Here is a 22,174-nt window from a genome sequence, read left to right on the forward strand (position 1 = left end):
CTGGCAAAAGTCGGTGAAGCTGTGCCTACTACAAGCTCAGTTCAAGATCCCCCGAAAGAGATAACTTTGGACATGATATACCAGACTATTATGGCTCACCGTGCTGAGACAAGGCTGGAAAGTGCTTGAACCCAGGGGGCTTGCCGCAAGCTACAGAATTCCATCAGGAGCGTAGCCAAGGCATGCTCAGATATCGCAGCCAGGGTTGGTGAAGCAGAGGGGCGGATCTCCATGCTCGAAGATGATCTGGCTGTGCAAAAGGGGCTCACAGAGGCACTTAAAGCACAGAAGGATGATGCGACTTGGAAACTTTCTGATTTAGAAAACGGGATGAGACGGAATAACCTTTGGATTCTGGGTATTCCAGAGGGGGCCGAAGGTGCTGACACCCGTCAATTTGTTATAGAACTGTTTTCAGAGGCTTTCCCAGAGCTAAAACAGTGGGACTGGAAAGTTGAACTGCAACAAGCCCACTGGTTTCCTTTAAAAATGTGACAGCAAATTGGACAATCTATAGTTCAACCCCGGGCTATCTTGATTTCCCTAAATCATTTTTTGGCTCGAGAAGCTCTATTTGATTTGGCCAGGCCAAATAAGAAAAGAGTAGGGAAGGGATGTGACTTTTTTGTAAGGCCAGATTTTTGCCAGGCGACAGTTGAGCGAAGGTGGCAGCTTCGACAACTGATCTCTTTGTTTCAAGCAAAAGGGGCACAAGCATTTTTGCTCAATCCAGCAAAATTAAAAGTGCTGTATCAGGGGCAGACACAGTTTTTTGTTTCTGAAGTTCAGGCCAAAGAATTTTTGCACTCAATTCAACATGCCATATAGGCAGCTGTATAGTAATCTTGAGCTGCTTAGCTCCTTTCTTTTACCTATTTGCAGGCATAACCCCTCCGGTTCGATCTAGGTTGATTTGGGTTATGAGTTGGTTCATGGTCTTGTGACGATTCTGAGCTGATTTTTTATTAATATGCTTCTCCATTGTCTCTCTCAGGGAGGGGGGTTTCCAGGGGGGCCTCCAGCTTCTCATCACCAGGGACCCATGGTCCCTTTGCCGTGTGAAGTGGGTGGGGGTGGTGGCTGGGGGGAGGGGGTAAGGGTGGAGGGGAGGGGAAAGGAAGGGTGGTGTGAGGTTGCTGGGGGTTAAAATAAAAAATTTCCACAGTATCATGTCTTTCGAGTAAAATTCTTTTCTTTGATTATGGATCTGGTACATTTCAAATGCTGATGTTGATGTTTTATCTATGGCCAATTTAGGTTTTTGAATCTGCTCCTTTAACGTATGTGGGCTTAATAACTACAACAAAAGGAAGAGAGTCCAAGCTGAACTTAGGGTTATTAAACCCGATATAGTCTGCTTGCAGGAGACTCATCTTCCCAGGGTGAAGCGGCAGAATTTGACTGACTTAGGGTATTTCACATTAGCAGCATCTAAGCAATCTAATATGGTTAGAGGGGTCGCGATTTTGGCTAGACCCACCATGATGACAGCAGGCCACCAGACTGTAGATATTCAGGGCCGCTGGGCTGTTTTGTAGTTTCTAGTGGGGAATGCAAGATTCACCTTATGCACAGTCTACGGCTCTAACCTGGACGAAGCTATGGTTTTAGAATATTTGAACGGGGAATTAGCGCTATGGCCTACACCATTAATTTTATGTGGGGATTTCAATATTAATCTGTCCGGCAATATGCTACAATCAGGGATCCAGGATTATAAGGGTAGAAAGCCCAAGTTTTTAAAGCACTAAGTCAGTTACTTTCTGATCATGGTCTACTGGATGTTTGGGCTACTCTGCACACTCAAGACCCAGGATTCACCTTTTTTTCTTCCCCTTATAATAAGCTGGTACGATTAGATTATTTTTTTACATCTCCAGTGTGGGTTTACGATTCTACAATACAGGTTTATCCTAGGGTTACGTCTGATCATGCTCCAGTGGCAATTAGTATTCCTAAAGTAGCGACCTTTAAGCCCGATAACGTTTTTTCCTTTGATAGGAAGCTCTTATTGGATACTTCATTTGTTTCTTACATGAAGGGCTGGATAAAAGATTATTTTTAAATAGACAGTCAGCCTCGTGTGGTATGGTTTGGGATTCGTTTAAAGACTGTTTCAGAGGCGAAGTGCTGAGCTATGGTCTTTTTTTACAAAAACATGCTAAGCTTACTATGTTGAATTTATATAATCAACTAAAAATAGTAGAAGAGAGACTGTCTCGTGGGATAGCAGCTGGTAATGATCTATCTGATGTATTGGATAATTTGGCGCTATGCAAATCTAATATAAATCGGATATGGTCTCAAGAAATTGCTTATAAATATCAGATTTACAGGAAGCAATGTTGCGAATATGGTGAAGCTACGGGTAGGTGTCTTGCCCAGCAGATTAGAGTAAGAGAAGCCCAGCAGAGAATACAGGCTATTAAAAATAGTAGGGGCTTAACACAAGAGATTTTGAAGGTTTTTCATGCCTTTTACTCGGATCTGTATACAGAGCAAGGGCCTGTTGATCTTCCCCTATATTTAGAACTCCACCCTTGCCTTGGGAACAGTTGGGCTGTGAGGGTATTGAGCTCTTGGAAAGTCCTTTTACTAGTGAAGAGTTGGAACAAGCCCTGAGTACCATGGCAGGGGGTAAAGCCGCAGGTCCTGACAAACTCCATATGGAAGTGTACAAAGTGTTTTTTCAAGATCTTAAGGAAGATATGTTGGTCACGTTTCAGGCAGCTCGTTTGGGTTGTGCGCCTCGAACCTGGCAGGAAGCTCATATAATAATTTTTAAGAAGAAAGATAAACCCGCTGACCTTCCTGGGTCATATCGCCCAATCTCGCTGGTTAATTGCGATGGCAAGCTCTGTGCGAAGTTGCTTGCTAACAGGTTGGCGAAGGTCGTGGCTCCCCTGGTTTCGATACGTCAACACGGCTTTATTCCAGGGTGGGGGACCATTAATCATATTAATAGAGTTGTGACCCTTTTCGACATTGTGCAGGTCGAGTCCAAGACTCTGGGGCTTGTCCTGCTCGATGCCGAGAAGGCGTTCGACCGTGTGGCCTGGAATTTCCTATGGGGGGTTTTACAACGCATGGGATTTGGTCCAGGGTTTGTTCGGGCACTGAAGTTTCTGTATCAATCTACTACAGCTAAGATCTGTACAATGGGGTACTGTTCTAAGGATATTATAATATCTAGAGGGACGCGACAGGGGTGCCCGTGCTTCCCGCTCCTGTTTGCGTTATATATTAACCCTTTTATAAATATGTTAGAGTTAAGTCACCACATTTGAAGTGCCGGGAATTTTAAGCCCAGCGGTGCAGGGGAACACACCCTATGACTTCGGGTTCTTCCTGTTTCAGACCTACAGAAACACAGAGTCTTCTGGGTGAAGTCAGAGATCAGTTTATTGGCTGCAGACCAATTACAGGTATCCAAGAAGTATAACAGCGTGTATGTTCTTAGGAGACTGCTAAAAATTACAGAAACGGGCTTCTCCTTAAATACAAAATATCCTGCTTCAGGCATACATTCCTTGTTTTATGGCATGGTCATTCATATGTATACATTTCAAATGAAAAGGCAGAGTCATGATGACCATCCCACATTCCAGTTAAGCCAGCCCACAATTATTTACCCAGCAAGGCTCAGATCCCACATCAGATATCGATAGGCCCCAATAAACATGAGCATCTCCTGTTTGGAAAACAAGCCATAAAGCAGGAACAGTCAGGTGTGAAAGAGATTAGCTGGAGGCTCGTGTAGGATGAAAAGGCTTTATGGTGTGTCAAGCCCTGATGCTAATCACAGGTGGCCAGAGGACGGGGAGCTCGTGAGACCGGACTGACCTGTGGCAGCGGAGCCAAGCTGCCCAGGTCACAGAGAAGTCAAAGGAAGGCACATGTGGTCTAAAAGGCCCGTATTTGCTTCATGATATGTAGCCTATGTGAGGGCAACCATAAGATGGCCACCGCTCTAAGATGGAACCCACGGAGTCAATGTATAATAAGTATACACAGTGCATTCATAGCTAAAACGTTACACAAAGCACTTGTACATACCGCATTGACCATCCGCGGTTCACTAATACCGGGATAGACAGGGGTAGGGCCCTGCCTCCTACGCGGTCCCAAATTGCAAAGTACGACAGACCCTCCTTTTGCCCTTACATAGGCAATAACTATACTCCCATCAATCCGAGTCTAGGTCAATATTCATGAAGTCATGGAGATGTTGCTGTAGCATCATCCTATTACTTAGCTCGTCCCTCGATACAGGGTTCCTTACACATAATGTAGCACAGAGGCCACATATCGCAGGAGCACACTGTATGCACAGACAGAACAGGAAAAGGATGGCTAAGATCATTCCAATGACCATCAGAACTTTCCAACCCCAGGCAGATATCAGTTCCCAGAACCACCCCACCAGTGACCAATCTCCTTTATCCACGTGTATGGACTCAGATATTTTATGTAGTTTGGAGATGGCTTGATAAACTGTTGGAGCGTTGTCTGGTATGAAAATGCAACAACTAGATTGGATAACCTTACATACCCCACCGGGGTCTGCAAGTATGACGTCTAGAACAATGCGGTTCTGCAAAGTCATGAGGCGATCCGCTTGGAGCTCAGCTGTTAAATTACCAAGGGCACCAGCCGTAACATTAACGGTGGATTCAACCACACGAGTCAGTTGTCTCAGGTTCCTACTATTGGCCATAGGTACCCAAAACGGCAGGAAACCCAAAAAGAAGTCTCCCGCTTCCTGACCGGCAGTATCCTCCTTACTAATCATGCCTCTCACAACTCTGGTCTTGTGATAGTCAGAGGCAGCAGTAAATGTTGGCGGTAGCAAATGTGCAATATATCATGTGCCCGAGAAATCAGGGGGCAACCATGTATATGCTCGGTCATTGCAGATAAAATATGTACCCTTGGCAGCCAAAAATGCAGGGGAAAACTGTGATGGAAAGGTGTACGTTTCAGTACAGTCACTTCTCCCCAGTTGAGCTCTTGGATTCTGACCATTACCTTGCAAACAGAACCGACCTATGTGGGGTACGACCCAGATTGGGGATGAAATTTTTTGCTGTCTTTCACCCAGACTAATACTATACCCCGTCGCGTTCCACCCTATATAAGCTCTCAATTCTTCCTTGGGTATAGATGAGTATGCGTCGATATCTCTGCTCATATCGGCAACTCCTTTCATTAAAGCTTGATTATTTGTGTTAGGTCTGATGGAACGCGGTTGTCGCGGGGAGTACGCATCTAGAGCAAAGAGAAACATGGTCTGGAATGCCCATGACGATCCATTGTAACTAAACGGCAGCACTAGATAAGGAATACCCTTATTAATGGTATGTGGCATTAAACCACACACCCAGCAATTGGTTGTATTCATAACTAATTGGTGCAGGAGCTGAATAAACGAGTTGTTTACAAACTCAGACCGTCTAGCTTGTTCGTGTTCAGGCAGAGGGTGAAAAGAGTGTGAGGAGACAGTAGGAGGAGGTATAGGCTGTACAGTGGGTGCAAGGGGCTCTTGAGAGGAGAAGAATACAAATCCTACAGTAAACACTACCATACTATATAATGTTATGTTATGTTATGTTATGTTCCTAAGGTTTATAAAGCGCGCGATTACCTTGCGGTGTCCTGGCGCTAAGCACATGATAGCCTACACTAAAGTGAGAAACTAAAACTGGGAGAAGAACCAAGTCTTAAGATCTTTCCTAAAGGAGCTAAGATCTGATGCCATTCTCAGCATCAGAGGCAGCTCATTCCAGATTTTAGAGGCCCCATAAACAAAACTCCTTCCTCCCCAGTTAACCTTTCTGATGGAAGGAGTGTTCACTAGCTTAGCTCCAGTAGATCTGAGCGTTCTGCAAGGAGTGTACCAGGAAAACTTATCTTTAAGAAACTCAGGACATGTCCCGTTCAAGGCTCTGAACACTATACACGAAGCCTTGAACCTGGCTCGCAGATGGATCGGGAGCCAATGCAGTGTCTTAAGATATCTTTTAGCTGACACACATCTGGGGGTCAGGGTCAAAAGTCTAACAGCTGCATTTTGAATAACCTGCAGTCTGTGTAGATGTTGTGACTGCATGTTAACATAAAGACTATTGCAATAGTCAAGACGGGATAAAATGAGTGCGGTAACCACTCTACGGAGACACCCCTCGGAAAGATATGGCCTGATTTTTTTGATCATTCTGAGTACCATAGCGCAACCAGAGGTGACCCTGCTCACCTGGTCCCCCATACAGAGTTTGTCATCGATTACCACTCCCAGGTTTTTGGCTTTCCTACACGGCGTGGGGCAGTGACCTAGTGAGTCAGGCCACCAATCGGGTGTCCACATGAGAGGATTATTGCCAAACCTCACCACTTCTGTCTTAGCTGAGTTAAGCTTAAGGCAGTTAGCCGACATCCAGCTGGAGATGGAAAGCATACATTGCGAGAAGCGAAATCCAGTTTCCTTTTCAGCTCCCTCCCTCACAGACAGCACAATTTGCGTGTCGTCTGCGTAGGAGGTAAGTTGGAACCCAAAGGATCTAATGATGCCAGCCAGGGGTGCCACGTAGATATTAAAGAGCGTGGGGCTCAAGGAGGAGCCCTGCGGCACCCCGCAAGGCAGAGAGAATGGTTCAGATGTGGCTTCATTTAATTCGACTGTTTGATGTCTGTCCTTTAAAAAGGAATCAAGCAACTTCCATGCTTGTCCTGTTATCCCGATCTCTGACAACCGATTGAGCAGTACTTTATGATGCACGGTGTCAAAGGCCGCGGATAGGTCCAAAAGGACGAGCATCGCGCTACCGCCTTTGTCCAGAGCTTCTCTGATCTCCTCAGTTGATTTAATAAGGGCTAGCTCGGTACTGTGGTGAGATCTGAAGCCATATTGCGAGTGATCCAAAGAGTCATTCAATAGGAGGAAATCGCTGAGTTGTTTATTCATGGCTTTTTCAAGCATTTTAGCTGGTAGGGGCAGTCTGGAGATAGGGCGATAGTTAACTGGATCATTAGGGTCCAAAGATTGTTTCTTAAGGAGAGGGAGCACATAGGCCTTTTTCCAGGGGCTGGGAAAAATAGCGGTACAGAATATATTGTTAAAAAGGGGGGTTATAACGCTACAGGTTATATCTGCGACCTGTTTAATAATCCCTATAGGACAGGGGTCATTGGGGGAGCCTGATTTTGTATTGTTCATGAGATTCATTGTTTCTTCTGAATTCAGAGGGGAGAACTGATCCAGGGTACTGGCCGGGTGAGAAGGAGCATTCAAGGTGAAGTCCGAATGCTTTTTATTAACCTGGTCAGACAGAGAGGAAAAGATAGTTTCTACTTTTGTTTTTAAAAAAATCGGCAACCGTATTACAAAAGTCTGGTGCGACTGGACCGCTGGACGTCCTAGGGTTAGAAAGTTTGATGACTGTTTTAAAAAGCTCCTTCGAGTCAGATTTGGCTTTAGTGATTAGAAGTGAGAAATACTCCCTCTTGGCTAACAGAAGGGATGATTTATAACTCGCAATCACTGATTTTAGGTCTGTTTTATCAGCCGTTAAATAGTTTTTACGCCACTGTCTTTCAGCCCTTTTGCATAGTAGTTTCTTTTCTCTGAGCTCATCTGAGTACCAGGGGGCCATAGGTATGACCTTTCTCGGTATCCATTTTCTTGGGGGGGCTGCGAGTAGGCACGCCTTGTCCAGCCAATTGTTGAACAAGCGAGTGGCTACTTCGGGATCAGATGCGTCTATGGGCATGGTTTCCAAGAGGGCAGTTTTAAGATGTGTAACATTGACTTTCCCCCAGGCTCTGGTCGTGATCTCCTTCTTATCCGTTAAACCTAAGGGTCCCTTCATATCGTATTTGAGTTGAAAAGTGATTATAGAATGGTCGGACCAGGAAATCGGGAGAACCGAGATGTTAACCAGGTCACAACTGTTAGAAGAAATCCCATCCAGGGTATGACCTTTTATGTGGGTGGGGACGGAGACCAATTGTTCCAGGCCGCCTACTGCCATAATACTGTTAAGTCTGGCAGTATCGGGGTCCTCCGATTTTTCCAAATGGAAATTAAAGTCTCCTAATACAACAAAAGTTTGTTGACACAGAGCTTCTTCTATTAATATATTAAAAGAGTTCAGAAAATCAGTCTTACTTCCTGGAGGGCGGTATATTAGAATCCCTTTAAAGGGTTTATAGTGTGCTGATACAATATTGAAAGACAGGGCTTCGCAGCCTTGATCATGCACAGGTAAGAAATGTGGAGTCAGAGAATCGTGGTATATGACTGCGAGCCCTCCGCCCTTTTTATGAGTACGGTCGTGTGAGTAGCAGCAAAAACCAGAGGGAGTGGCCTTCACCAAGTCAGGACCTGAAGTGCTATCCAGCCAGGTCTCAGTTATAAAAGCAAGTTTAACATTATTGTTTTCCAAAAAGAGAGCGCATTCCACTGAATGTTTAACGAGCGATCTAGCATTGAACAGGACGCAGTTCAGGTTAATATCCGTAGCGGCAGTTTTGGAAACTTCGTGGGCAGGTTCCCTGTCTTGAATAGGGAGATTAAGAATAACTGGGAGCGGAGCCAGACACGACCTACATATAAGGGAACCACCCCTTCCATAGACCGCAACATTTGCATCATAGGTGGAGCCCGGGAGCAACTTGTGACACTGTAGCCCTTTGTCTTTATGATTCCACCGCTGCATGTCCTTACCAGTATAGGAGAACCTTACATCCGGTGGCAAAGGGTCAGGGAGACCGGCCCTAGGCCCGGCCTCGGCGCGGAAGGGCGCAGACGGGCTTGCCTTGTGCGCGCCTTCGGCGCGCCCGCGGCGCCCGCTGCGCGCGTCCGCTGCGCGGGCGGTACAGCGTCTTCCTTATATCCTCCCCCATAAACCACTAGACCGCTAATCGGCAGAAGTGGTGTTCTGCTGGCCGAAGCAAGGCTCGGTAAAGTGCGGTGCAAAGAAGCAGCAAGCAACTGAACTCCGCTTTCCGGACAGTGCAAACAATTCAGCAGAGGTGCGCTAAGAACGTTTCAAAACATACTATTTAAAATTTAAACTTCACATTAAAATTCTCTCAGTAGTTCTCACAAAGCGCCACAACGAGCAATGAACACAGCTTCGTTTGGGCTATCAAAGGCTAATATAAACAGACATAATAATACAAAACGTTTGCTCTTCATTATTTTACATATTTTTGCTTTAAAGTTCATTTCCTCAGCGAGTCTCTCCATCTTGAAAAACTCCATCCTCTATTCGTGCCGCTCGCGGCGGGTGAGTATCTTCTGCTAAGGAGTACGCCTGTCAGTCCAGGGAACGCCCTAGACCAACCAGAACCGTTGACCTAACGTCTTCGGCCTGTACCCCAAAGTCTTGGCACCGCGACCCTGTGGCTGAACCCGGATGGTGGTTCGAAAAACAAAAATCAAGAAAGTCCTTCAGATGGGAGAGCTATGGTATCAAAAACAAAGGGGTAAGGAAAAAGAATATTTATTTGTCCATAGGCCTTGGTCTTAGATTATAATGAAAACGGCCAGGTACTGTCTGATCTTGAAACAAGAGTTCAGGCTCTGTGGTGTCTAATCGAATTGACGGTGGCACAGCTTCTTGCAAAATATCGTCACTCTGTTGTGCTGAAGTTGTGCCTTTTATGCGTGCATCACTGAACGGCACAAAACGAGGTACAGTGTCTGTTTCAGAGTCAGCGATACCCTCCTGGACCCACTGGTCATACAGCAGAGGCAAAGGTATCCTTTTGACTTGGGCGCCGTGGATCCAGTTCTTCTTCCCCTTTACTCGAACAGCTGATCTTGTAGACAGAAGTACGAGATGAGGGCTGATCCAACGAGGCTCATCGTTGCTTTTGCGCGGGAAATTTTTCACCAGAACCCACGTGCCAGGGTCGATAGGGTGTCCTGGAGCCTCAGAGGCCTGGGGAAGAGTATCGTGCACCTGTTGGTGTAAAACACGCAATTTAGCCGTCAATTCATACAAGTAATCAAGCAGTACTGGATGTTCGATTTCGCTGAATTTCGGCGGTCTTGGCACACCCCATACATTGGCCGGGCGGCCAAAAATAACCTTGTATGGGCTAAGTCCCACTCGTGAGTGTACGGTCATTCTGGTGGACAGGAGTGCTAGAGGCAGAGCGTCAGGCCATTTAAGACCTGAGCTCGCCTGGATTTTGGCCAGCTTGAGTTTTAGAGCGCCATTGTAGCGCTCTACTAATCCAGCTGATTGGGGGTGATTTGCAGCGTGGAACTTCTGCTTGATCCCTAATCCCTCACACACATTCTTCATCACTTGACCCACAAACTCACTCCCATTGTCACTCCACACCATTCTTGGCATTCCAAACCTAGGGAAAAATTCCTTCACAAGGGCTTTGGCTGTGGATAGAGCAGTGTTGTCCTTTAGGGGATAGGCTTCTATCCATTTTGAAAAAGTGCAAACAACCACCAATACATATTTCAGGTTGTTGCACCTTTCCATGTGGATAAAATCTAGCTGCAAAACTTCAAATGGATATGATGGAGGCGCAAAATGACCAGCTGGAGTTGGGGTTCCCCTACCAGGGTTGTATTTCAAGCATACCATACAATTCTTGACCACATTCTCTGCACACTTGGGAATTCCAGCATTCTGCCATACTGGAGCCAACAACTTACAGATTCCTTTCATACTGATATGTGCCATTCCATGTGCCATAGTAACCACTGGAAGCACATATGCATCAGGTAACAACCATCGCCTATGTTCTGACAGATCAATCCAACAACCATTCTCATCCAACTTACCCGTACTTTCTCTCCACTTGCTCAACTCTTTCTCTGTGGCTTCAGCTTGAAGGGACTTTACACTTTCTATTGTGTTTTCACACATTCCAACATCGCCAACCCATCTGGAAGGGCCTGCAACATACATTCAAGTCTTCACATCTTTTGCTGTTTCTTTCGCGACTTCATCAGCAAATGCATTACCACGACCAACATCATCAGTGATTTTCTTGTGCGCACTGCATTTCATAATTGCAACTTGCAACGGTAGGGTCAGTGACTCAAGGAGATCATTCACCAACTTGCCATTCTGAATCTTAGCTCCATGCAAAGTCAGGAACCCACGTTCCTTCCACAATCGCCCAAAACTATGAGCCACGCCAAAGGCGTACTGGCTATCCGTATATATGTTCACTTTCATTCCTTCAGACAACACGCATGCTCTCGTAAGGGCAATCAATTCTGCTGCTTGAGCCGAATTTTGTGGCACACGTGCAGTTTCCACAATCGTGTGCAAAGTCGTGATAGCATATGCAGCAGTCGTATCACCATTTGGAAGCTTGAAACACGAACCATCCGCCCATAAAGTACCATCACACTCAGTCAGGGGAGTATCTTTAAGATCTACTCTTCCTTTCGTCTCTTCTTCTGTTCTGAACAGACAATCATGTTGCTCAATCTCATCTAGGTCTGCTGGAATTGGTAATAGTGTAGCTGGATTCAACGTGTTGCATCTCTTTATGTGTATATGATTTGCTAACAGTGTCAGCTCATATCCAGATAATCGCGCACTAGTTAAGTGTTGTGTCTTGGTCCTGTTTAACAATGTGTCCACAGCATGTGGAACCATAACAATCAATGTATTATCCATTACTAGGCCAGCAGACTGTCGAATAGACATAGCTGCGGCAGCTGTAGCTCTCAGACAACTTGGCAATGCCCTCGCTACCGGGTCCAAGGTTGACGAAAAATATGTGCATGGACGCGGTCTATCGCCAAAAGGCTGTGTTAACACTGATAATGCGCAACCATCTTTCTCATGAACATACAATGTAAAAGTCTTTCTGTATTCAGGGGTACCCAACACAGGAGCTGAACATAATGCATTACGCAATTCCCAAAAACTTTTCTGACACTCTTCAGACCATGGAATAGGATTCGGTGTGTCTTTGCATGTTAATGCTAACAAAGGTTTTGCCAGCAAGGAAAAATTTGGTATCCAATGCCTACAGTATGAAGTAATGCCCAAGAAAGCACGCACTTCTCTCTGTGTTCTAGGCACACTCAACTGTGTAATGGCCTGAATTCTTTCTGGGGTCAGTTTCCTTCCCTCCTTCGATAAGAGATGACCTAGGTAGGTCACTTCTTGTCGACAATATTGCAGCTTTGAGAGAGACACTTTGTGATGGAAGGCAGACAAATGACGCAACAATGACAAGGTAGCGTTTTTGCAAATCTTTCCAGTATCCGTGGCGATTAGTAAATCGTCAACGTACTGAATAAGAATAGCGCCACTGGGTAAAACCAGTGCATCAAGCTGCGCTTTTAAAGCCTGACTGTATATTGATGGACTCTCACAGTAGCCCTGGGGAGCGCGTTTAAAGCGGAAGCTGCGACCTCCTAAACTAAAGCCAAAAATGTCTCTGCTCTCCTCTGCAATTGGGATGCTAAAGAAAGCATTCTTTAGATCGATCACTGAGAACCATGCAGCGGAGGCGGTTATATCAGGAACAACTGGAAACTGTGGCACAACAATCTTATTAACCTCTCTAAGATCAATCACAAATCTGTAAACAGGTGGCTGTGAAGGGTCCGTTCGTTTTAAGACAGGTAAAACAGGACTATTGCAAACGTTGCCTCTTGTCTCTTCAATTACACCCTTTTTAATCAAATCACTGACAATTGCTAACAATGCTTTCTGACCTTCATTGGAGATCTTGTACTGGGGAATACGTGGCAATCTGACGTTGGCTTTTAAAGTGACCACGTATGGCGGTATTTCCAGGGGACCCACATCATTGGGACCAGTAGCCCAAAGGGCATCCGGAAGGGATGACAATTCAGGTGGCATTGCATTTTTAGACAAATACATCGGGGAAATCACTTTCTTACCTAATGTAAGTTGTACTCCTGAGGGAGAACAATATAGCGTTGCATGCAATCTTTTTAGCAAATCTGAGCCTAGCAAATTTTCACCACAACCTGTCGTTAGGATGAGGGGTGCTTTTAGCTCACAAGGTCCAACAGAAAGTGACATAGGACTAGAAATCGGGTTCCTAACTGGGGCGCCAGAAAAACCTACTGAAACATTCATTTTGCCAGACAAAGGCGCGCCGGGGAGTTTTGAATGCATGATTGAACTCTTTGCAGCACCAGTATCCAGCAGAAAGGGCTCCATTACATTTGCTGTAGTTACTTTAACATAAGGTCCGCTCTGATCCACTGGCACTGAAACAACTCCCTCTCTCTGTCTACGGCTGTCCTAGTAATCGTTATCTTCTACATTGTCATCTTCTGCATAATAATCATTATTGTAGTACTGAGCTGTATTACCAGTCGCGTTGGCTTGCTGATCAAAGCTATTTATGGTATATTGAGGCGGAAGAGGACGCGCGTTCTGGGGAACATTTCCACGCTCTCTGCCTCTAGGAGCTTGCTGACCACCTCTACCTCTTGCGCCATACGCATTACTGTTACGCTGCATTAATTTAGGGCAACTATATTTAAAATGACCTTCCTCTTTGCAATATGAACATTGGTTGGGACCTACAGGGATACGTGGTTGATAATACCCGTTCATTTGCTGATTACTCTGAAACTGTTGGGGCTGCTGATAGATACCTTGGGTTTGCCTATAATTATTCTGTCCTCCACGTGGCGGATAAGCCTGCTGCAAGAGGACCTTTGTTTTCAGTTCTTTCATTTTCTTATCTGTTCTATCCTTCTCATCTTTGTCTCTATTTTCATAATACTGTGCAGTAGCCAGTATTTGCGCTGAAGAGGAAACAGCCCAGGAACTTTCTGAGTCTTTTAATTTTTTACACAACTCGGGAAGTAGATTCTGCACAAATTTATCAACAAATAACCGTTGGCCACCTTCAGTGCTCATGTCTTGACCACTGTGGTCGATAAACATTTCTTCAAACCTGGTGAAGAAATCAGACACTCTCTCATCCTTCTTCTGCTTACATGCGGACAGTTTATCCCAATTTACGCGCATCGCGGGCATTATAGTCTTCATGGATGTGATAATTCTACCAGGGAGTTCTGCTACTAAAGGGTCAGGTTTCGCGCCACCAACTTGGCCAGCATCTGCAGCAATGATATTAGCCCATGTGTTACCCAATTCTGCAGCGTGATCTACATTACGAATGGATCCCCATAAAGGCTGTGGAACAACATTCCCAAACAACATGTCTATGTCAGCCAGATTCATTACACATGATTCTGCAGTTTGTGATAACTCCTTATAATAACCTGTAGGGTTTTTACGGGGGTCAGGCAATGTCTGTTTAAGCGCTAAGACCTCAGAACGCTTCCAAGGGACATGCACCCAAACACGCTGAAAATGTGCTAAGACAGGTGGAACAGCATTTGGATCAGCAGGTCTCCAAACTGGGGGAACCTCACGCATCGGATATTGGCGCGCTTTTACCTTTTTCCACACAGGGAGTTCCTGTTCGAACAATGATTGCTGACAATCACCATTTCTGAGGGACAGTAAAGTCGCAACTGCCTTATCTACATTGGGACCCACAATTATACCTGTTTCAAAATCAAATCGCACTCGACACAATTCCTGTGGGTTTGGGTTTACACCATTATCCTCCAAATCCTCACAGAGGAATTCACACATCTTATCAAAGACATACCTCTGTTTTGGGGCATCCCATTGGTGAAAAACGTTAACAACTGATTCCACATCATAGAGTGAAGGGAAACCAATCCACCTACGCGCCAGATGATCTAACACCTCTTTCTCGTCGGGACCAGGCAGCTGACTGCGCAATTGCTTATGCTGTAAGCCAGGAGTCGCACTGGATGACCCAAAGAGAGGCGACATTAAACTAGTAACTACATTAGCTAGTCGTTGTCGTGCTGAAGGAGAAGTTGAGGCGAAAACAGGGGGATAGACAGAGGGAAGAAAAACGGATTCAGATACAGGTACCTGGGTAGTGTAAGAAGGAGCGCCAGGGGAAGCCGCTGGCGTGCTAGGCAAAGTCGCAGGAAGCGCGGGGGTAATGGGTAACAAAACTGGCGGCCCTTGAGAGGGCTGCACTACAGGGATAGGAGCCAGCTGAAGAGGAGCTGGCAGCTGCGGGAAGGCTTGCGGCATATTTACTGGAGGCTGCACATTTACAAGCTGTGGAGGTGCTGTGGCATTTTCGCATACGGGGGTGGCGAACTTAGCAAATGAGACATTAGGGAATCTTTCTCTTTTGTCTCATCTTGCACAAGGGGTGACAAAACAGGGCAACATTTATCAATCCCTAGTTTGCGCTGCCTGTGCAATTGCTCATTCATTTGTTCCTCCTCATTATCTTTAAATTGCACAGCTGCTTGCATCACTGACATACCTCTTTCTCTCTTATTTCTTTTCGCTAGCTTAATTTCCTTCTGTTTGGCTTCCTTTCGCCATAGGCGGAAAGAATCAAACATCGCCGGCCGGGATTTCTTTTTAAACCATTTCACTTCCAAATTATCTAAGATATCTGTATCGAAACTACCATTTTGGGGACATTTTAAAACACCGTCCTTTCTGGTATATCGGATCCATACTTCATTATATGCAATGGGGCCCACGCCATGTTTTACATAAAGCTCATAAGTTGGAGTTCCAATTGGAGGAACCGGACATGAATCCTCTAACTGGAAATCCCTTCTACAACTCAAACAAAACCAATTACCAAATACACTAGCACCAGGCATTTTCGCTCACTAGTCTAGTTCCAAACTTCAAAGGATTATCGATTACGATAGTCTCGTGAATACACGAGTCCTCTGGCTTTGGCGTTTGCAAACTCCAAATCAAAATAATCCCGAAGGATACCAAATTCAAACTGGGAGACGCTCCACTTATACTTAACTGAATATCGATGATCGATGGCCTCACCAGAAGACTCTCTCGATTGTTTCGCTCTACCAAAATCGTCAAGGGTCCAAAACAGGGCAATTAATCAGGGCAGCAGTCCTTCGTAGCCGTCGGGACGCGGAGAACCTCGCAGAAAAGACTTTCGGAACACGTCGGCATGCAGGGGTCGATGAAGTGGCGGCCTTCCTCCAGAATTTCCACACGAAGCTCCTCACGAACCTCTGGCTTGGACCGGTACCGCTGAAATCGTCCCGAGTTGGGCGCCAACTGAAGTACCGGGAATTTTAAGCCCAGCGGTGCAGGGGAACACACCCTATGACTTCGGGTTCTTCCTGTTTCAGACCTACAGAAACACAGAGTCTTCTGGGTGAAGTCAGAGATCAGTTTATTGGCTGCAGACCAATTACAGGTATCCAAGAAGTACAACAGCGTGTATGTTCTTAGGAGACTGCTAAAAATTACAGAAACGGGCTTCTCCTTAAATACAAAATATCCTGCTTCAGGCATACATTCCTTGTTTTATGGCATGGTCATTCATATGTATACATTTCAAACGAAAAGGCAGAGTCATGATGACCATCCCACATTCCAGTTAAGCCAGCCCACAATTATTTACCCAGCAAGGCTCAGATCCCACATCAGATATCGATAGGCCCAAATAAACATGAGCATCTCCTGTTTGGAAAACAAGCCATAAAGCAGGAACAGTCAGGTGTGAAAGAGATTAGCTGGAGGCTCGTGTAGGATGAAAAGGCTTTATGGTGTGTCAAGCCCTGATGCTAATCACAGGTGGCCAGAGGACGGGGAGCTCGTGAGACCGGACTGACCTGGGGCAGCGGAGCCAAGCTGCCCAGGTCACAGAGAAGTCAAAGGAAGGCACATGTGCTCTAAAAGGCCCGTATTTGCTTCATGATATGTAGCCTATATGAGGGCAACCATAAGATGGCCACCGCTCTAAGATGGAACCCACGGAGTCAATGTATAATAAGTATACACAGTGCATTCATAGCTAAAACGTTACACAAAGCACTTGTACATACCGCATTGACCATCCGCGGTTCACTAATACCGGGATAGACAGGGGTAGGGCCCTGCCTCCTACGCGGTCCCAAATTGCAAAGTACGACACATTCTACCCTTCATGGTACATCACAAGCATTTTTCTGTCTTGGCTTATGCAGATGACATTGCGGTCTTAACAGCTGACCCGGATACAGCTTTGCCTCAAATTGAATATCTAGCTGGAAAATTCGGAGCGGTGTCAGGCTATAAGCTAAATGCAACTAAAACCCAAATTGTCTGTACAGATCGCACACGGGTTAGCGATGATAGAGTAGTCGAGGAAGCTACCTATTTGGGCATCAAAATCAGACCTTGCTTAAATGAATTAGTTCAGGTCAACTGGGACCTTATTTTGGGAAAGACTAAAGCTGCATTAGAGAGCTGGGAGAGCCAGCACCTCTCATTAGTCGGGAGGTCTAACCTTTTTAAAATGGCTATTTTGCCCAGGGTGATGTATTTTTTTAGAGCAGTGCCCTTAGAGATACCTAAACCTCGGATTCAACACCTTCAACCACTTTGCGCTAGGTATCTTTGGGCTCCGGGGAAACCTCGGAGAGTGGTTATATTTATGACTCTGCCTTTGGACAGGGGTGGCTGGGCAGTACCCGATTTCTTTTTTTATCATTTAGCCTGTCTGTTGGCTAAGATGCGTATTCTACTGTCTGAGGAAGAAATTAGTAATCCGGGGGAGGCAACTTCCATTTATCATATGGTTCTTGGCCCTGCAACCTATAACTCTCTGTTCTGTAGGCTGGATGGCAGCTATTATAAGAGGACACGCTTTAAAGTTTTGAGGTTTGCTTACGGGGTATGGAACACCGTCAGAAGACTTTTTCATATTCTCAGGGAGTCGTTTTATACACCAATGTCGGCGGATTTAATACTGCCCTCTATTTTTTGGGATCATATTGTTTTGGAATGGAGATTAAAAGGTATTGCACGACTGGGGGATCTTTTTTCATTAGATGGGGTGTGTGTTCCCTTTAATAGTTTAAGGGATAAATATAAAATACCGATCACACAATTCTATAAGTTTCTACAGATTCCTGATTTTCTTAGTAAACATGCCCCTGCCCTAACCCCTTATAGAATAGTCAATGCTATCAGCCGTAAGGAAAGGATTAGGTCTCTGTATCAAATACTTTTAACCAGCAGGGCCGATGACCTGGATAAAGTGAACTTTAGGTGGCGAGATACTTTGGGAGATAATACGGTTTCTGTAGAAAGGTCGATTAAAATTGCTCGGAAAGTTTGTCTTTCAGCCTCATTGAGGGCGCAGCATTATAAAACGGTTTTTAACCTTTATCGCACTCCAGCCGTAATGATGAAATGGGGTGGTGCTGGAAATAATGTAAATGATGGGAAATGTTTTCGCTGCAGGACTGACAATGCTGATATTTTGCATATATTTTTTTTATGCCCCAAGCTATGTCAGTTTTTGGCCGATATAGAAAGATTTTCGTTTTTAGTTACTAGAAATTCAGTCAGAATCTCAGCCAGTATGATGTTATTAGGGATAGGGGAGGAATTAAGTGATGGTCAATCCTTGTTTGATTTTTGTTATTTAATTTTTATTGCAACAGCAGTAGCTTGACTTTGTATAGCTGCTTCTTGGCTGCAGGCTGAGGCACCTCCTTTCGAACTGTGGCGTGCAAAGTTCTATAATATTTTTAATTTAGAAGTTAGTTTATACTCTGTTAAAAGGCATAGTAGGCGGAAATTTGGTCTTACCATTTGGAAAGCCATGATCGATCACATTGGGGGGTAGCATTATTAACTTTTGTGTTTTTATTTATGTGTTTCCTTGGTTTAGTGCTTTCTGATTGAATGTACCTTATCTTGTCATATTATTACGTTTTCCTCTCTTTTTGTATTGTCTTTTGATACTGTGGTTTCAATAAAAAAAAAAAAGCAGGCAATGATATCCTATGGAAGGAAATTCAAGTTACTGGTAAGTACGGTTAGAATTACTTTTCAGGATCAGTACTGGACTCAAAGATGCAGCACTGAGGTCTCTCCTGATAACAGGTGAGTAAATCGGAATTCGTAGTTCGGCTGATTTTAGAGGAATATTTGTAAGTTTCAAAAATCGACACTTAGAAACTTTTTCAGCAAAAAGCAGGCAATGATATCCTATGGAAGGAAATTCAAGTTACTGGTAAGTACCGTTAGAATTACTTTTCAGGATCAGTACTGGGCTCAAAGATGCAGCACTGAGGTCTCTCCTGAGAACAAGTGAGTAAATCGGAATTCGTAGTTCGGCTGATTTTAGAGGAATATTTCTAAGTTTCAAAAATCGACACTTAGAAACTTTTTCAGCAAAAAAAAGGCAATTATATCCTATGGAAGGAAATGCAAGTTACTGGTAAGTACGGTTAGAATTACTTTTCAGGGTCAGTACTGGGCTCAAAGATACAGCCCTGAGGTCTCTCCTGATATCAGTTGAGTAAATCGGAATTCTTAGTTCGGCTGATTTTAGATGAATATTTTAAAGTAACAAAACACCACACTTAGAAGAATTTCCAAGTGAAACCAGTCAATGTTACCCTATGGAAGAATAGTGAGTTATCGGCTTTTAGGTAAGTACTCGACTGGCAGAGTTAAGGTTCTGGGCATAGACTCAGGGGTCTCCCAGGGTCAGGAAGGTACAGTTGGTACACCCTCAGCGGCACAGGGGCAGCCGGGTGCAGAGGTAGTTAGGCCCAATGTTATCTAATGAGAGGCAGGGGGCCTTCGGTTGGTGGCTGCTGACTAGCAGGCTACGCGGCTGTGGGAACTGGGCTCCTGGTCACTTGCTCAGGGCAAATGGGAAAGTAGGATAGGACAAAGGTTGCACTGCCAGGGGCACTCGGGCGGCTGGTTGCAGGGTGCTTTTGAGCCGTTGGGCGCTCAATGTTATTCAATGGAGATCTTTAAAAGGGAACAAAGGCTGCAGGCTCGGGACGGTGGATCTTCTGGAGTGACCAACACTTCGAGGGGTAAGTTGGGATCTTGGAGGGTAGGTAGGCACCCTGGAGTTGGGTACAGGAGGCCGGGGAGTGCCGGGTGCAGGGGTGTCTTTGGACGTCGGGAAATCTTACCCTCTGCTGGTCGCGGTTGGAGGGGTCCTTGGTTCTGGGTCTGCAGGCGTCGTCTGGGTCATCGAGGAGGTTCCTTGGGCACTGGATTCAAGGTCAGAATCGCCGGGGGGATGTCCTCAGGGTCTTTGTCCAATCGGGCCAAGGCCGGGATCGGCAGGTGCAGAGTGGGCTGGATTCGCGGTTCCTGGCTGGCACCAGGGGTGCTGCTGTTTGAGCAGATGTAATCACAATAGGGCAACCCACTATTCCCCAAGGAATTGGGTAGATCAGTTAAATACAATAGATACCTTGAGGATTTATTTAGTAACAATTAATTATTTATTCGGGAAGTCACAAAGTGATCTTAATTTCCTTTAACTCAAGCAAAAAAAGGAGAAGGGGACAACTCATACAGTGCAATAATACAAAAAATGACCCAAGTTCATTCAAAGTTTTTTTACCAAAAATAAATTTATATTTTCAGTTTCTGAAGTAGTGAAACAATACACTTTACATTTCATGTACGGCAACATAAAACTACTGTCTTCTTTGCAATCTTACTAGCAGTAGTTAATGACATTTCTTACATACACAACAGAGCCCACCACATGTTTGGCCAGGCAATGAACTAAATTCATACAAACTTAAAGAATTTTAAGGCTACCAATGCCTCTTAGTTATGTAAGAAAATGTCGCAGCGTCGACGTTTCGGTCTCACTCTTGAAGAACAATCACAGAGACCATCCTCAGGACCGAAGTTGCACCATGAATCTATTAAAATATATACATACATTCTATTAATATACTTGAGTTCACAAGTTTGTAGTGAATATACACAAAAGGAAAACAGGTGTGATCTGTTCCAACCACCTATAGTGTGGTTGTTATTATAAATTGGAAGTGGTAACAGGACAGAGCCCAACACCTATGCACCACACCAGCCTAGTCTCAAAAGCGAGGTGTAAACCATAACCACCAAAAGTCCGATAGTGACAAACTCAAAATCCAAAAACTCACTGCAATATGAAAATCAGCCTGTTCTAGAATTTTTGAGCAGCGTATGTACAGCGTTCCTTGAGAAACAATCCTGATATCAAACAGTCAAGAGAGAACATTGTTACAAATCATGTCCTCAAAACAAGGTGGGATTCAACCTATGCTAGAAATTAATATACAGTATTCCTTGCAAAACTCCTAATATCAAACGGTCAAAAAAGGAAGAACATAGTTACAAAACACACCCTCACAACACGGTGTCTGTAACATGCAGTGGAAGAACATGCTATAGAAACATACCGGCAGTTACTAGCCGACAAGACGGCAATACTCGTCTCCTCCGTAAATTTCTATGAAAGCAACAGTTAAAACAATCAGTAATAGATTACAGTTTCCCATCTTGAAATATAGATGAATTACAGTCCCAAACTAAGGTAGAATTTACTTACAAACCAGCGTGCATCCGGTGCTCGACTGACCTAGGGAGTGAGAGGCAGAACTCGGAGCTGTCTGAATCAGAAGGTGAATTGTAAGTAAATTCTACCTTAGTTTGGGACTGTAATTCATCTATATTTCAAGATGGGAAACTGTAATCTATTACTGATTGTTTTAACTGTTGCTTTCATAGAAATTTACGGAGGAGACGAGTATTGCCGTCTTGTCGGCTAGTAACTGCCGGTATGTTTCTATAGCATGTTCTTCCACTGCATGTTCCAGACACCGTGTTGTGAGGGTGTGTTTTGTAACTATGTTCTTCCTTTTTTGACCGTTTGATATTAGGAGTTTTGCAAGGAATACTGTATATTAATTTCTAGCATAGGTTGAATCCCACCTTGTTTTGAGGACATGATTTGTAACGATGTTCTCTCTTGACTGTTTGATATCAGGATTGTTTCTCAAGGAACGCTGTACATACGCTGCTCAAAAATTCTAGAACAGGCTGATTTTCATATTGCAGTGAGTTTTTGGATTTTGAGTTTGTCACTATCGGACTTTTGGTGGTTATGGTTTACACCTCGCTTTTGAGACTAGGCTGGTGTGGTGCATAGGTGTTGGGCTCTGTCCTGTTACCACTTCCAATTTATAATAACAACCACACTATAGGTGGTTGGAACAGATCACACCTGTTTTCCTTTTGTGTATATTCACTACAAACTTGTGAACTCAAGTATATTA

This window comes from Triturus cristatus, chromosome 5_2 (assembly GCF_964204655.1).
Source record: "Triturus cristatus chromosome 5_2, aTriCri1.1, whole genome shotgun sequence".
Classification (NCBI taxonomy): Eukaryota; Metazoa; Chordata; class Amphibia; order Caudata; family Salamandridae; genus Triturus; species Triturus cristatus.